This window comes from Poeciliopsis prolifica, unplaced genomic scaffold (assembly GCF_027474105.1).
Source record: "Poeciliopsis prolifica strain line A6 unplaced genomic scaffold, Auburn_PproV2 SCAFFOLD060, whole genome shotgun sequence".
NCBI lineage: Eukaryota > Metazoa > Chordata > Actinopteri > Cyprinodontiformes > Poeciliidae > Poeciliopsis > Poeciliopsis prolifica.
The window spans coordinates 442,212-455,335 of NW_026562435.1; the positions used below are offsets into that span (position 1 = coordinate 442,212).

General features: G+C 35.1%; 1 protein-coding gene across 2 annotated transcripts in view; it reads left to right on the forward strand.

Annotated features, from left to right (window-relative positions):
- nlgn1 (neuroligin 1) overlaps window positions 1-13,124 on the forward strand; it is a 323,083-nt gene that overhangs the window by 110,326 nt on the left and 199,633 nt on the right. The window lies entirely within an intron of this gene.

The following is a 13,124-nucleotide window of genomic DNA, read 5'->3' on the forward strand; positions in this document are numbered from 1 at the left end:
TTATTATTTATTAATAAACACCAATAACTATTCATATATCAATATCAATTTTAATTTCAATTTATCTCTGGAGATCAAAATAACTTTCAATATCTATCATAAGTAAGGTTTGACAGACTTTTCACTTTTAAGCCAGTTTTAAGTCACACTACTGCTTCAAGATTTGGACTTTGACTGAGCCCAGAAATTTCCATTACTTAATTTTTCGCCATTCGTTAGTGGATATCATTGTCATGTTACATGGTCCATTTCAGCTTAGGTTTTAATTAGGAGTACAATGATTGAAATGTTTTGGCCAATCAGAATCTTTAAAAAGCCTGATCTCCCAAATCCAATTTTGGCCAATACAAATGATCTTTTGTCTGAAAAATTACTGAAAATAGTGATAAAGTTGCTAAGTTGGCATCAGTCAGTCCTCTCTTACAGCAAAAAGAAAGGAGACAGCGGATGTTTTTCAGGCCTTTGTTGATACATAAAAGATCGTCTTCTCATGTATTGGCTGATTGTAATTCTCCCAAAATTAAGAAAATCGATACCAATTTAAAAATCTGCAAAGAATGTTTAGTGTCATTATATATTTTTACTGTTATATTTTATATATATATATATATATATATATATATATATATATATATATATATATATATATATATATATATATATATATATATATATATATATATATATATATATAAGGTTTATATATATATATATATATATATATATATATATATATATATATATATATATTTGATATATATATATATATGTGAGAGACATCAAATTTATTAGTTGATAAGGTACCCCACCAATTCTGTTTTGTTTATGATAAGTTCATTCATTGTTCACTGTAGTTTATTAATTTCTTCTGAACTTGGTTTTGTGAATCTATTTTTGGTAGTCATATTTACTTGATGTCGGTGAATGCGTCGCTGTCGCTCAGCAGTATACTGTTTTCCCCGTTCAGCTGGGTAGGTTTAGGTGTTGACAGGCGGACTTTTGTATGAAGGAAAATAAAACCTTTCTTATAATCAGCAAGGACAACTCTGGATGTCATCTGTGCTGGAGCCCAGCAAAATATATATATATATATATATATATATATATATATATTATATATATATATATATATATATATATATATATATATATATATATATATATATATATATATATATATACACACTGCATGGTCAGCATTGATATTAAATATATGGGGTGTCTTAATTGATGTGTCACATGGTCCATTTTTATTTGGTGCCAAATTCAAACAATAATCTTTTGAAGCAAAGCACAAAAGCTGTTACGCATGAACAGGATGGACTTTCCAACCAGACTTTCCCTCCCTGGAGCCATTTCTTATGCAGAGTTACACAAACATCTTTTCTGCTGAGTTTTGCCTCAAAAGCCTGAAGTCAGAATCCATATTTCTTTCTTGTGTAAGTAGGGTCACAAACTGGGGCTTAAAACCTCTGCAGTTGCTGTCATGCCATATTTCACAGTGCAGTATGTGAACACTGAGCAGAGCTGACAAGTCTCTGCGTGAGGAGAGGAGGCTCGGTTCAAAAACAGCTTGACTCCCTGATAAATGGACTGGCCACTGGCCCATTAGCTGACAAATGTGGTCAAAATGAGTCAGTTTTACCAAAGGAAACAAAGAGGAAAAAAGATGAAGAAATATTGTTTTTTCCCCACCCGTTAGCTGGGAGACGTGCTGCTATGACACATCCAGAGATGTATTTGGTGAGACTGGACAGTGACTACTGAACCACTGAGGCTAAGATTCAATCTTCCAACCGTTTTAAAATCAGCTCCTCTAAATCCTACAACATTGGACGGCCCACAGTTTGTCCTACATTTAGCTTATATGTGCTTTTGTGAGTGGTTATTAGAAGTCCTTCAATATGTATCATTAACAGTGATTGACAGTTTAATCTGAACTTCCAACAGAACCTAAAACAAAATGTCTGCAGAAATTTCCTAGTGTTCATTGCAGCTTCTTCTTATTAAAAATTTCAAATATTATAACAATGTGCAATATGTACATTTGAATGAAAAAATGTTTGAGTTTAAAAAATTCAAAAGCAAAACAGAAAAAAAACAAATATTTTAGTAATCAATGACTCTATTGACTATTCAGAAGATTAAACTGACACAAATCTACCACATTTTGCAAATTTCTCATCGAAACAGTAAAGCCTTCTATAAATGAATTGAAAGATGAAAATAGGTAAATAATTCAATTCCTAAAATTCAATAACATAACTATTTGAGTGAGCCGTTATTAATTTGTAGCAAAGAATGAATCTGCAGCTAAAAACTACTTTCTGTTGGACTGCACATAAATGCAGTGTGGAGCTGATCTGGTGATTAGTTTTGGATTAATACAAAAATAATTGGACAGAAAAAGGGAGACATATTCTTACATAATTTGAGCCTGGTGAATCAAAAACTGCAAATCAAGGAGATCTGGATTGAACAAAGAAGCTAAATGCTAAATGTTTTCACTATTTTTCATAGTTTTGGCTTTGTTTCTCTGAGTGTGTTGTTCTTTCAACAATTGTCATATTTTGAGTGTCTATTCCAGTAATCAACTACTTAATAAATTAGTTAAAAAATTGATTCATCATGATTAATCCGATCAGTTGTTTCACCCTTGAGATAGCACACTTCAAAACTGTTTTTTTTGTTTTAGCAATTTATTTCAATGGTTAAACATGGTCTCTCTGCTCCTTCCACTAATATAGTAGACAACATGAAAACACAATTACAAATATTGGTCAGAAAAAGAGAAGACATGAGGAATGGGAGGATGAGATTTAGACTGTTTGCGGAGGTCTGCCTCACTTCAACTCTATTTCCCCCTCATAGTTTTGTAGACATAGACAGATAGATTTTGACACATTAATATTTTTGATTAGTTGCTGGCATGGACAGAGTGGAGGTATTGTTTTTGTGATGAGATGTTAGCATGTTAGAAATTATTAAACACTTGCTGACTATATGTTTATTGTGGGGAAACAAACATTTTGGTTAAGAGTAAACATCAATAAATCCACAATGAATGATAGAGTAAAACAAAAATTATGTTAGCAAGTTTTCATAGCTTAAATTTTAGCATAACTTGCATTGAGGCTTTTGCATTTTGTTGGTCCTTATGGGCCATCGTAGGACGGAGCAACCAAACATTCTTCACCAGCATTAAAGGAAAGGAGTACCGTAATGAAATGAAAACGGATGGCAAGTAGATTCATATTGTGGAAATAAAACATCAGGTTTGCAGATATAGCTTACTCAGTTTAGCACAGTTAACCTTGAAGGCCATGTTGTTAGTCTATCAGGTGACAGCTCAGAGCTGAGCCTCCTCTGGAACAACATCCTCTTCCTAATGCATTTTCAGTCTGTTTGTTTAGTGTTCATTTGTACAAATGAGATGGAAAACAAAAAGCTCACTCTGTGTAAATGCAGCAATTCAAGTTAAATCAAGAAGCTGTGGAAGTGCCCTTGAATACTGAAGAACTCATTATAGTGCATAAAAGCTCACTGTTTGATCTGCAGCAGTAATGTCTGAATCATGACGTGAACTCAGGTTTCTCTTTCTAATGTTCTTGAAGACTTATGGTGAGATCATCCCTTTTTTCACAAGTAGAGCTCCCTGAAGGAAGAAAAAAATATCTCTCATTGATTTGTGTAAAAAAAAGTAAAATATAATCAAGAGTTTTTTATATAATTTTATGCTGTTTTTTTTATCTATAAACACTTTCTTGTCTACACAACAGTCAGGTGTTTTTATTAATGAATTACATCAGTTCAGTTTATTGTCATAGATCTAAATCACCAAACATGGCATCTCGAGCACTTTCCCAAACAAAGTGGAATTCAATTGAATCATTAAGATGGATTCCAAGTTAAGTATATATTTCAACTGATCCTAGTGATAATAAAAAAATGGACAATTATTGCAAATAATTAATATGTGCTGGCCTGCAGTTATTAGTTTTATTGGACAAATAAAATAATGCATTTTCTATTTACTCAGGTTATCTTTGTATGAGATTAAAATTTGACTGATGTTCTGCTACATTTAAGTGTGACATAAATAGACAAATTTGTCAGAGGTGTTTTTGCATCACAGGTCTAAAAGTCTGACTAACTGTGTGATTTTGTGTTGCTCACATCAGAGAGATTTAAATTTATTTATGCAGCTTTGGTGTTGGGTCATTCCTTCCCTTTAAGAAGCAAAGGCTAAACCCCACAACTTAGCTAAATAAATTCTAGACTTAGTCTCATAATGCAGTTACTTAAGATGCCTGAAAAGTAGAGTGGTTGCAAAAAAAGAAAATGGGTCACAAAAAAAAGAGAAATAAGAAATCCTCAGTTCAGGTAGGTGAATCTCCCCCTCCTTCTTTTGCTGCCTCCGACTGCTTGTAAGCAGGAAAAAATTATTTCTGTGGTTTATTCCCCTTCTTTCATGATATGATAAACGTAAACAGGCATCCAAATGCAGGTCATCACATGGTAAAGCCATATGCCTGTGTAAAGTCTAGCACTGCCTCAGTTGGTTGACTTATTTAGTCCTCATGACTTGTGTTTCCTTTCGTCACAGACCTAAAATCAGAGGCCGGTATGCAGATTTATGCAACATTTCTTCTCATTTAGTTCTATTCTGCTGGCGGGGAGTCAAAGTGATTAAGTAATTCTCAATTCTGTCTGTCTCCTCTGACTAATCTTACTTTATATGCTACAGGCAACGTGCCTGGTGATGATCTGGAAAATTAATGCATCATCCCCTGTTCGCAGACTACCTTTTAGGATTGTATAATCTTAAGATCTTCTGAGTTAGGACATATTTTCCCCTTTAAATGACATATTTTAGTAATTCCCCTGACACCTCATTCATCATGTTTCAATGTCATCTTCACAAATGACAGCTTGATTATGTTCTCTGCTGTACAGCTGTTTTGATGGATGGCTTAAGTGTTAAGTATGTTGTTTTAGAAAACATGTTAAAGTTTAGATTCAGCCAGACTGTGTCAGGATGTGTCAGGAATAGTTTTCATAAAGCAATATTCTGCCTTTTGAAATAGCTGTTAATATATATTTGATGAGAATTGACTTCAGTTTGCTCAAAGCAACATAGTTTGACTCCTTGTACAGTCTGCTTTCGTGGGAGAGTCATGGAAGTTCACCTGAAATCTGGTGCAAACTAAGCAAGCAAACCTTTGTCCAAATGAAAACATGTCATTTGGAAACATTTGATTTCTCACCCAGCATCTGTGTTACCATGGCAACACTGTGTTGCTGCATTGCTGCATTCTATCTGTAGATAGAACAAAAACCTGATATCTTACTGCCTTGCTCTTGACAAGACATTTTGACATTCAATCCTAAGAGAAGATCTTAAATGTTCAGAAGTCAAATTGCCTGGTAAAGATCAATATTTCAGGTAGAATGATACTCCAAATTGCAGTTAAACTTTTAATAAGTAAATACCTAATAACAACCAATTTTAAGTTTGGTGAAAATGCAGTATGTATTGATTATCAATATTGTTGAAAACTGATGAGTAAAACTTGATTATGGCAGTTTTTTTTTGACACCATTAGTCAAATCATAGACAACAAAACATCTAGTGTGACCCCTGCTGCAAACTACAAAAGTTTTCTCCCCCTGCTGAAGAGTAAGAAATGTATTAAAACCATGCAAGATGAGAACGAAAATACAGAATCAAAGGAATCTGTCAAATTTGCTCTGACTAATAGATGATTCTGGTTTCCTGGTCGGAGAAGAGAAGCTTGATTGGACTATAGGTGTGAATCTTAGATTGCTATGGAACAAGGTTTCAACACAAGTATCTAACACATATATAGTCCAGAGCACAGGTATCAGGCAAATACCAATACCAATGTCAGTTTTATTATAATCAATTAGACCTTATCAAAGAAATAAATAAAAACATTTTCAAATTCTTGTCTATCCAGATATTTTAACCTACTCTGGGAATAGATCTAGAAATGTATGGGTCTACACATATAGGCTTACCGTAGAAAACACTTTACTGACAACAAGTGGGGAGTTCACACAGAGCAGAGATTGATTACCGTAATGGTTACCAGTGGAGTACTTGAGACAAATATTAAGACATTATTCGACTACCAAAATAATCATAAAGGAAAGTGCGGCCTAAATCAAGCCTGCAATGCAATTGCCATTAATCTTTTTTCAAGTATCTGAAGCATCTTCAATATCTGGTGATCCACTGATATGACTGACTCAGATAATTTGCCAACTGGCCGTAGCCTTATCACTTCTCTAGACATGTCAGCACCCATGACTAGTACATTTCTTTATGTGACAACTCTGTCCAAACCAAATCTTTAACATTCCTATTAATGGACCAAATTATTTCAAGGTAATCCAGATAATGAGATAATTCATCTTGTGCAATTCATCTTCATATGGAAAGAATTTTCAATTGTCAGCTGATATGAATATTCAGATGTCAACCCATAAATCTTGCTAAACATGAGTTCAGACTAAACAAACCTGGCTGACTGGGAAGAAGGAGTGATGATAGCTTGTAGACTATTTTTAGCAGAGAAAAAAAACAATAGAAAAAGATGTTTTCAACATCAGCCAGACTTTCTGGTTGATTGTGGCAGTTGTTCAACCTTTTGTACTTGGGACTCCCCTCCTTGTGTAAATCACCTTATTATCTGATTGACTACCCACCACATTCAACAACCTCCTTGGGGAACACTACACATGCTGCAACATGTTGAATATTCTCGGTTTTATTTTGAAGAGGTCCCAATGTCCTTCTGAGTGTACATCATTTTGAACACACACACAGATAATCTCTCGAGATTATCTTGAGCTATTCTAATAATCAGAGCATTGTTAAGGTTATCAGAAAGAGAAAATCAGGAGAAAAACATTGCAGTGTAAACCAGCCATTAGAGTTTTACTGTTTCTCAGTCAAGGTATCCACCACATCTGTCAGCTGTTCTGTAGTGTCAAAATTAGAATAATTTTAGTCTTTTCTCAACAATATGTAAAGTAGCATACTGACTCTTATTTAAAACTAACAACTCCTTTAGCTAATGAGAAGGTTAGATTTTTTTTTCAGATATACAGATTTATTCAGTGATGAACTACACCACCAACTCCTACAGAAGATGTAATTTTTGCTGAATTAAGGTGACTTAATTCACATCAGAATGTTTGCTCAATTCCAATGGACTCCTGCTGTTACAGTGGGGAATGAATTCTGTTTGTAGTTTAAATCCTGTGAGGATTTTATCTTTGGTTACTTGTAGATTACCTCTTTTGCTCATTAAACTGTGTCCTGTGGTGGAGCTCCTTTTTAATCTGCATTGGTGATGATTTAAGTTGTGTGTCTCTATGGCAAAGCTGGCCTTGACTGATGCATACATGGACCAAAATATAGATATGGGCAGCTCTTGCGTGGAGTGCGAATCAATGCAGAGACTCTTTATGACATGAATACCTTACCTAGACCAGGGATAGCCTGAGGGTTCAGCTCGGATATTTGAATTAGTTTTTGTAGGTGTTTGTCTGTATCACTCTTACTTCCCCGGCGGCTTTGGAGTGATTGGTTTTTGGTCTTTCAGAAAGCATGAAAGTCCACTTTAACAGTCATCCATCTATGTGGTCGGCATGAACAGATGTCCAAAGACAACTAACGAGTGGGCAAACGTTGGTAGCATCAGGACTCATAGTTTTACTGTGTAATTCAACTAGTTTTTGTCACACTCTAAGTTATTCACTTCTAACATCAAGTGTAGAAAAAACCTGCAATATTATTATTTATGTCATAAATTTAGAGCAAATGGAAACTTTTAAGAAAGACTAATGTTTCCATTTAAGCAGGTTTAGCTCTAAAACCAGGCCAAATCTGCCTCAAGAGCCACCGTTGTGTCCTTCACTGTTTTCTATGGTCAATACTAGAAGCTGAGTAAGATATTTATGTGAGAGTTTTTAGTTAACAGTGTCCACTGTCTAACCTACATCAGGACCTTCAACAGCAATTAGTTGGGATTTATTTTCATACCTCCTTAGTCTTTCATTCAACGTCTTCAATGCTTACCTTTGCCTAGAACTTCCCAAGTCAGTAAACACCCCTCTATGTGCTCTTCCTAAAGTCCTCATGACTTTCTAAAGGTCCACTGTGATGTTTAAACTGTGCATAATTGATTTAATTGCCAGGCAGTTCTAACACGCAGTGACTGCTTTTGGAACAGCATTTTACAGAGGATTTCTCGTTTTCTGTTGGTCTAAACAAAATCTTTCTTCCTGAAGACACTCTTTGGGACACTAAAGTCCTTCACACAACTTCTAACATTTTGTTGTGTTAGGAGATCTATTTTATCTCACTGACATTCTAAGATTTTTCCCAATTTTGTACATGTGTTTTCACTCCTCTGATCATTGTTATACCTTAAATAATAAAACTTGCCTGATTTCCATCCAAATAAAAGCTTGCTTATATCACTGCAGGCTAGCCAGACTGTTCAGTCTGTATGCAACCTGTTTAAAAGACAGAGTGCTGCCAAAAGCAGATGAAGAAATGAGTGTACGATATCAGTCAGAGAAAATATAATAGAGCTGTAACGATAACACACAAGGACAGATAGATGTTCCCATGTTCCCAGTCAATGCTGATATCAGCTGAAACTTCACCAGTATCTGTGGACGTGTCTCACTGATATTCCACAGTGGCAGGTAGGGGGCTAAAGGCCAGTGTCAGGACCTGCTTGTCACTTGATGATTTAGAAATGACACTTGATTGTAGGAGGACGTGTTTCTCTCTCTCACCTTTTCGTGGTTTCTGCGACAAGAGCTGTCATGCAGCTGTTGTGTCTGCTCTGATCCCCACTAAGCCCCTGAGTCAAAAAAGATGCTATAATAATTACAGGACATGTGCAACTCCAATAGCAGCCACATCTGTCATGGGTTTTTTATACCTCGCAAGTTTTCATTTGTTCTTTTTTTCCTAATTATTTTAGATCATTTATTGGGGAGCACACAGTGGTTTAGGATTCAGTTCTCAGAAATTCTCAGGTTACTTTGTGAACTTAAGTTAAATAATTTAGAATCTTTATTTATATTTTTACTAATCGTCCTGATCTAATTGCTCTGGCTACTACATTTATCTACACCAGTCACGCATTGTATTATGAAAGTTTGCTTGGTAGCCATGCAGCAATATACTCTAACCACTGTGATACACAATGTGTTCAGGAGCCTTTCCCTCAAAACCAGCTTAATTCGGACAAATTCAGTAGCAAGGCCTCAATTATAGGATCTGACACACTTCTTCATTGCATAAGTAAACATCACCAATTACATGTGGTCAACATATTATGAGGGATAACTGCAAGAAAGTATTGTTTTCTTTGAACTGAGGTGGACTACAACATATAATTTTGTATTTCCGCCCAACTACAGTTAAAAGCATACTTAAGGTCATTCTCGAGTTATATTCTTGAAATTGCGGTAAGTACATATTTCAGGAACAGGAAAAGGAAGTAAAACCTTTGTCGTTATATGCAGTAAATACAGTCATGGTCATTAAATTGGAATATGTTTTAATTGATTGCTTTATTCAGCGGACTCCTGGTCCGCATACACATAAAACAGTGACATGATTCACAACAATAACAACAATAAAAGATTTATGTGTTCTGTTAAGGCTCATGGTCGTCTTTCAGGTGTATATTTTGAGAATAACATATAATCAGGTATTAAATACGCTTTTCATTAAGCCCACAGTTCTGTATTTTTTATTTTATTTTATATTGGTCTAGTGTAATACTATAATCTTAAATGTTTTATTTTAATATTGGCTGTAGGCAAAAAAATAATAATCACAATTTAGATAAATATAAGCCTGAGAACATCAGTCAACATGTAATAATCAATATAATGTCCTTTATGATTAAAAAGCTTATTCCATTAAATCAACTCACTAGTTGATTTAATGGAATAAACTTTTTAATCATCTTCCTGAATAGAATAGAATGTACTTTATTGATCCCAAACGGAATTTGCTTATCTTGACAAGCTACTCCATCTAAGGTGTTAATTATTAATGATACAAATATAACCATAAGAGATAGTTTTAAAAATATATATGTACCTAAAACTAGTTCCATAAATAAAGAATAAATAAATAACAAGCATTCACATGCAAATACTTTAATATAAAATGAGTGCAGAGAAAATTAGATTTAAGTTACTCAAAGTTGGGTATTGTAAATTGTTGTCTACAGACATAAATGGTTTTCTGTGTTGCTCTGTGGTTCACTTTGGTGCAGTGAACCGAGGTCCTCCTGTGTCCATCCAGTATGTCATAAAGTGGATGAGACTCATTGTGAAAGACGACCTGCATCTTGTGCAGGATCCTTGACTCTGACACCAACGTCAGCGAGTCCAGCTCCATTCCAACGACGTTGCTGGCCTTCCAGATCAGTTTTTTCAGCTGTTGGTGTCCTCCACCTTCAGGCTACTGCATGACTGTATATCAGAACAATTAATCAGAGATCAACTTCAGCCTTAGAAGACAAAGCTGATGTGGGAGTGGGAGCCATGTTGTCTGTATCAAAAACAACTAGTAAAGCCTGGAGTGGGCTGATAGTGTCATATGGACCTTGAATGAGGCACTTGTGAGTTTTTGATATAAGCAGCACTGAAGGTGTTTGCTCCAACTGTGGCTGGGTCTTTTTGTCACAGAGCAGATTAAATCTCGACTTTAAAATAGATTGTTTGGGAGATTGTCTTTTATTTCTGTTTGTCCCATTTTATTTCTTTGCAATACTCTGGACCTAAAGAAAAAAGGGCATTACTCTTTGGGGACATTGTAAATTACATCATGGGGAAAGACATTTTTATGATCATCCCCTGATGGTAAAAAGACCTGAAGAAGAATAGAGAAATGGGTGGTGCTGTTTTTCTCCCAGGAACTCTGTGATGATCAGAGGACTGAAGGGAGCCAGGAAACATGTCAAGAGTTTAATCAGAGAAAGAACAGCATTAACCGGCTTTAATCCAGATTACTGACCAGCGAAGACAAAATATCTGATTTTGTTCTCCATAATATCATATTATCACTCAGCGTAATGCTAAAAGGTCACCATAAATGACCCACAGCATCAATGAAGTTCTGTTTTTAGAACAGGTCACACATCCCCAGGCAGCAGTCGAGCCGTTCTTCGGCGCTCCACATTTTCAAATAAGTGACTTTTTTGTCTAGTGCTCATTCAGCACTTCCAGGAAGCACACTCAGATTTTGCTTATCAAATCACTTGTCAGATTCACAAAGGCAAGCTGAGAGAATGCTGTGGGACATAATTATATGCAGGGAAACTTCTTCCACTTAAAGTTATTAGAAAGAAGCACTCGCATAGCTGAGAAGGTCTGGCTCATGAACTACTGATGCTGTTGTAAATCTTGTAAGTTATTAATACCCCACTGAGTTTACCTTTGTACTCTTTTTATGTGAGATTTTGTTTACATTTACTTTAATACAGACTGTGTGGCTATAAAGTCAGACTATTGCAGAGGATATGGGTTGCAGTGCTGGCTGGTAATTGTACAATAGTTGGTCAGATAAGCATAGAAGTTTCCTGGTTAAGGCAGTTCAAGGCCTGGTGGCATCACATGCTCTGAGTTCATGTTGCATAAAGATCAAATTGTTTTCTGCATGCCACACATCTTGCAATCTTACTTCAGCATGTTTTTGATGTCCTAAACTTTACATGTGAGCATGTTGGTATGTTTGTACTGTGTTTGTGTGTCTGTGTATGTTTCTGAGGGATGAACATGTTTATGATAATGTGTGAATAAAAAAAACTTAAAGTGATAACATGTTGGGTGGTTAAAGAAGCAACTGACCTCTCCCCCTGCCTGAGATTCAGTGGTAGAGCACAACGAAAAGAAAGTAATCATAATAAAGTACAGCAATAATCCGTTGTCCATGCTGAGTTCTTGATGTATAAGGCGAGCTGACTTCAAGAGAGAACTTACATCTCTGTTAGAAGGTCAAATTAAAATGTATTTTGCTAAGATTTTCAAAAAATTAAAAGTACATAGCGAGGGAAGAAACCCATTTCATAATCACAACATAACGAGCATCTCATCCAGAGTGAATACTATAGAGGTCCATGTGTTTCAGTTTTACTCTCATTGCTGTAGAATTACCGTCAGTTTCTTTCACAAATAAATAATAAGCTGCATTTTATATAATGTTCCATAGACACAGCGTTACTGCCTCTGCATTAATGCGTAAAACATTTGGTTAGAAATTAGGAATCATGTTCAACAATTTCAGGGCAATACTTAGACAAACATGAATATAGTTTTGAGACACATATAATCCAAATTTTTGAAAGTCATGCACAAACAGATTATTATTAGATTTGTGTGGCTCGCCTACTTTGATGCTGGATGCAGTCTGGATTCAATCACTCATTTGGGATGTATTCTAATTTTTATATAGCTAATCTTCCCTGACATGTCAGGGACAAGTCTGACCTGCCAAAGATAGCACATGGAAAAAAATACAAATGAATCCTGCTATTAGTACAGAAGTGTCAAATCATTCTCCTTTTGGGTCACATCAAGATCATGAGTGTCCTCAAAGAGCCTGTTGTGGCAGAATGCATTTTCCAGTTTTTGTACTAAACTAGCTAAGCCAAGCTAAGCTAACCAAACAATCTTGGGACACGTAATATGACATGGATTCCAGACATCTGAGCAACCAGCTTGCTTTCATCACCAAAAAGTAAATTCACTTTTTATTTATGTTTTCTTTCCTTTGTTATTTTGGATTTTTTTCAATTATATCAAAGATCTAACAGGCCACATATTATAAAATTTTCCTACATGGGTTATTTATCTAATCTATTAATCACCATATAATGTAGAAATAGAAAAAAAAACTATCAAATTGAAAGTTAATGTGAACAAGAAATTGCTTTTAATTGATTTTTTTATTGTTTACAGTGTATGCTTGTGTATTATTTAACACAAGATGAACTCTGAATGTACAACAGGTGGAGCTGGTCATATGCTTCTGTAGCGTGTTATGCTCTTAAAAATAC